This window comes from Gadus morhua, chromosome 19 (assembly GCF_902167405.1).
Source record: "Gadus morhua chromosome 19, gadMor3.0, whole genome shotgun sequence".
Classification (NCBI taxonomy): domain Eukaryota; kingdom Metazoa; phylum Chordata; class Actinopteri; order Gadiformes; family Gadidae; genus Gadus; species Gadus morhua.
In genome coordinates, this window is record NC_044066.1 from 1,352,501 (window position 1) to 1,357,500 (window position 5,000).

The 5,000-nt window shown below is 43.7% G+C and overlaps 1 protein-coding gene across 3 annotated transcripts in view; it reads left to right on the forward strand.

Annotated features, from left to right (window-relative positions):
- The window catches only part of palm2akap2 (PALM2 and AKAP2 fusion), a 131,379-nt gene that overhangs the window by 19,317 nt on the left and 107,062 nt on the right, over positions 1-5,000 (forward strand). The gene's annotated exons all lie outside the window — the stretch shown is intronic.

Below are 5,000 nucleotides of genomic sequence, written 5' to 3' on the forward strand. Positions count from 1 at the left end.
CGTTTTTTTAATCTTTGTCTGGTGGCTTGTTACGTCACTCTGAGAGACGCGCATGGACAGATTTTATAGTGACACAGTCTATAACCTATTCTTGAAAGCAAAACACCAAACACCGAGGCAGGGTTTTTTGAAACAATTAATTAAATATGTGTGAGAGGTCATTCCTCCTCCTGAGTGTGCTTCCTATTTATGTCTAGTGTACACCCCTACTGTCCACAAGCACCCCCCCCCCTCCCCATATGGATATGGAGAATTGTTGCCACGTCCCAGTGGTGGTGGTGTCATACATATGAAAGAGGGCATTCAAATATACTACAATGATCAATTAGGAGGCCGAAGCCCTAAAGGAAGTGATGCAATAGGTGACTCAGTCGAGGACATGGGGTCTCTTTCAAATCAAAGGGGGTCTCAAAGGACGCATACGATGATCAACTTGTCGCTCCAGCCCTACAGGAAATGACTCAGCAAGTGCTCCATCTCGTTACACCTTACCAGACCTACACCCTAGCCAGCCAACATGCATATCTGAGAATCAGGCCTCTCTTTAATAATGACATAAAACTATGAGAGAAATGCACATTAACTTTTTGCTATCTCACAAGCGGCGTGGTGCCTGCTCCTTTTGACCTTTTGACCCCAGACATCAAAAACTTTGGCAACAGGCCAGCTCTGTCGCGACGTGAGAAAAAAATAAACCCGAAGAAAAACCTGAAAGTCGATGATTCAAATCAACAATCGTACTTAGAAGTAACCTAACTAAATCAATTTTCAACCATTTATCTTCGTGCAAACCATTTAACAAATTTACACACTTGTATCTTCAATAATATCGAAACAGAATTTCGTTATCACATACAATTTCTTCAGAATCACAGTTTTAGTTTCATTACCGCTTCGTTTTCAGCTGTTTTCACTGAAGACGTCAGCCCATTCTGATACACCTACTTCTAGACATCGTAACTCATTAATTTTTCAACCGTTTACCATCGTTCAAACCATTGAACAAATCTACACACTTGTATCTTCAATACGATCCAAATGGAATTTTGATAGCATTTATACTTTTTTCAGAATCACAGTTTTAGTTTCAAACCGGCATCGTTTTCAGTTGCTTATAATAATTTAGGTCACCATAGCAACGCCGGTAAACAAACCCCGCCGAATAGTCGAATCTCTGGACTGAAAAAGCAGATCTGATTCGGCTCTGAAAATTCAGAGTCGGGGACCCTGAATGAATCTGTGTAAACTGGCAGTTTACACAGATTAAGATGTTCAAATGTATTTAAAAAAGGTTAAGCTAAAACATGCTTAGATAAAGTTGTTAAATTGTGTTAAGAAATGTGTTTAAAAACGCACAAAGAAGTTGTAATGTTTCAGAAATATGTTTAAAATGTTTAAAAAATATGTTTCAAATGTTTAAAAAATATGTTTCAAATGTTTTAAAATTATAATCAGAGATGTTTAAAATGTGTAAAATAATTAAGATAGCTTTCAAAACACAGGTCTTTAGAACTTTTTTTTTGGGGGGGGGGGGGGGGCTCAGCTGAATTATTTTCTCTGAGGGGGGGCTCACTCTCTCACACTTTGAAAACCCCTGCCTTAAGCCACAAATGTACACCTCCATCCCACAAAAAAATAGGGACTAAAAACTAACCTCTGTCTTATGTACATTTACTCTACTGTTGGAGGTCACGCCCCTTTTCCCACCTTTTCGAGATAGCTAGAGATGCCAAAATGTATACACACATTTCCCGGGGTCCCGAGAACGACATATCCGAGATTTGGACCCCTTATGGAAAAAAAGTTTTCCCAAATGGACTGTTATTTGGACAAAGCCTCTCAGAAGTGTTGCCTGCAAGACCTAGTGTTGTCCAGGAGTTGTCCAAGGAGTTTTCCAAGGAGTTGTCCAGGAGGCGGCGGAGAACCGACCGGACGTGGGTGACGTGCTCCTCAAGATTGCGGGAAAAAATCAGGATGTCATCCAGTTCCACAAAGACAAACTTATTTAAAATGTCCTGCAGCAGGTCGTTGACCAGCGCTTGAAAGACTGCCGGGGCGTGGGTCAAGCCGAAGGGCATCACGAGATACTCATAATGGCCCGTTGGTGTGTTGAAGGCCGTCTTCCATTCGTCTCCGTCTTGGATGCGGACCAGATGGCATTTCTTAGGTCAAGCTTGGTGAAGACCGTTGCCCCCTGGAGCAGCTCAAAGGCAGTGATCCGGGGATATTCCCAAAAGACCCGGGGCTATAGCCTCGAATGCCCAGGTCTAACGACGCGCCTGCCAAAAGCACCTCGTTAACACGCACACACAATGACATAGGGAGAGGCTTTTATGATTTGTATGAAATCTATCTGTTTATTTCAACCACTGCGCAATCAACATTCAACATCAAAATTATTTCAACGTGGGCTTAGGCAGATAGGCCTACATGTTCAAAATCTATTAACATATTCTCCATCCATTAAAAGATAAAGATCAGTTAAAGGTTGGGTATGGAATTCTCTTTTTTGGCCATTTTTGCAAAATTACTTGAAATCCTTATCATAACCCACTTACAGCCACTGAGTTAGAAGTACTGACATGAAAATTAAACAAGTCAATCATCTGTGGAACGGGCAGGGCTCGAAAAACTCCAGCCAATGATTTCCAGACCCACCGAGTGGCATTGGACAGTAAGTACGTCAATCAAACGGTCGTACTGCACTCCAACTCCCCGCGCGACCCCTTCGTGCACGTACTCAAAGCTCGTGACCCAGAGCAAGCTTCTGTTTGTTGTTATCCTGCGGTAGCTACTGGAGCTAGCTAACTAGCTAATGCATCTGTTCGCTCGTGCATGATTGCGCGTCCATGTACTTGGAATGGGTGGAGTCAGAGTCAGCGTTGAAGGAGAGGGGGTAGGACCATTTGAGTTGTGTGTTTTCAAAATCTGCTATCGTTTCGCAAATCCCATACCCAAACTTTAAGTAATTAATTAGACTGAAATATACCAGCCAGCACATACACATTTGACTAGCAGCTTGTTCTAGCTCCCGCCTAGCAATAACGTCAATGATTGAGCTCTGGCTAACAGTTTTTCTCAGTCAATTCAACTGCACGACTCTTTGATGCCTGACTTCGGAATAAATCCGTTATTTTTGCGTGTTTAAGTTCAGAAGTGCCAAAGGTGTGGCTACACACAGCACTACAAAAGTCAAGATTGAAAAAGAAAAGAATATTTGTTGCACAGCTGGACGCTGTATCAAATCAGGAGCTGGCTGTTCTCAATTCACAACACGCATTCCATCAAAACTAGCCTACATCAGGCATTCTGACCAAAACTCATGAACTCCCCCCCACAATTATTTCAGAATTCAAGCAAAGCAAGAATGACCAAAAGTCACTTTGTGTCAACAAGAGACTGACTCCACCGACTATCAATGGCAAGTTAAAACAGCCGACCACTTGAGTGCAAAAAACACAAAAGACCTCGCCACAGCACCAGCAAATCTTAAGCAATAAATATCGCGTCTTACCTTTATTTATGTGGCAGTGGTCTGCAGATGTATCCCGTGGTGTAGCCTACCACATCCATTTAGTTCAACAGGTTATCGTTCTGATACTGTCCATGGTACTAGCAACCTCCTCTGGTGCTTCTTACCTATGTATTCAGGCTAAAATGACTTGATTGTCTGATGCCTCATCATCCCAGCCAAAGAGTATTGGTATTATTAGTAATGGCTACTTGCCAAATCGAAAAATAACTTCACACAGTGTGTCTTTTTCCAATGTATTTGTTATCATTCGTAGCGTTGATCAGCAGAGAAATAATTCGCCAAAGTCATTCGCCAAAAAGTCATTGACGTCGCTTAGCAAATGAATACGAATGTAGTCTACAGCATTGAGAAGAGTCGTGTAAAAAGTAATGGATAATGTATAGAATGCCGGTCATTATCGGGAAAATAAGCCCCGACAGGGCGAACAGGACACCGACGCGCAGCGAGGGTTATTACTTCCCACTAAAGTGGCTTAAATTCGACGATTCTATAGCCTACATTATCCCGCTTATTACACGGCTACGTGCCCAAACGAAAAGATGACTTCACATGGTGTGGCTTGTTGTTACAATTTATTTGTTACCAGCATTCGTAGTGTTGATCAGCAGAGAAATAGTCCGCCAAAGACGTTGACGTCGCTTAGCAACCGAAGACGCTGGGGTTCAAAAGTTACCGGACTATTTGAGGAGTGGTACCAAAGACTTCATTATAGGCAAAAAGTCCTTTGTTTTCCTTGACAGCGGTCAATTTATATCTAGCATTCACCTCGAAGTTGTGAAGAGCCAATGCAAGTGAACGGAGCGTTCCACGGCATTGAGAAGACCCGTGTAATAATCTATAATAATTAAACTAGATTGTGGTGGGTACAAACTGATTCTTGACGAGATCTGGTGGGGACGCGTCCCCGGCGTAATCGACGCCTATGACCTCACTAACCACCACCAGTGTGTAGCACCCACTTTGGTGATGCACGGCAGCCAATCTGCGCCAGAACGCTTACCACACACCAGCTTGAGGTGGAGAGTGAGGGAATTAATGAGTCAGACAATTATACTGGAGGATGATTAGGGGGCCAGATTGAATGAGCCTGGTTGGGCCAGGACAACGGGGAAACCCCTATTCTTTGTGATAAGTGCCCTGGGATCTTTTATGACCTCAGTGAGTCAGGACCTCGGTTTTACGTCTCCTCCGAAGGACGGCACCTTCCACAGCACAGTGTCCCCGTCACTGCACTGGGGCATCGGGATTGATGAGTGAAGGGGCCAGAGGGAAGAGTGCCACCTATAGGCAGGCCTGCATTAACTGCCATTGGGCCCTGGGGCTGAGAGTGTTCATAGGCCCCCTGAGAGGGGATCTTACAATGAAGATGTATAAATTATTTGACATTTTTCAGACATTGCCGTTGTCGACGGGGGCGACAAATCCTGACGGGGTGGGGGGGGTAGGCAACTGGCGGTGTCAACTG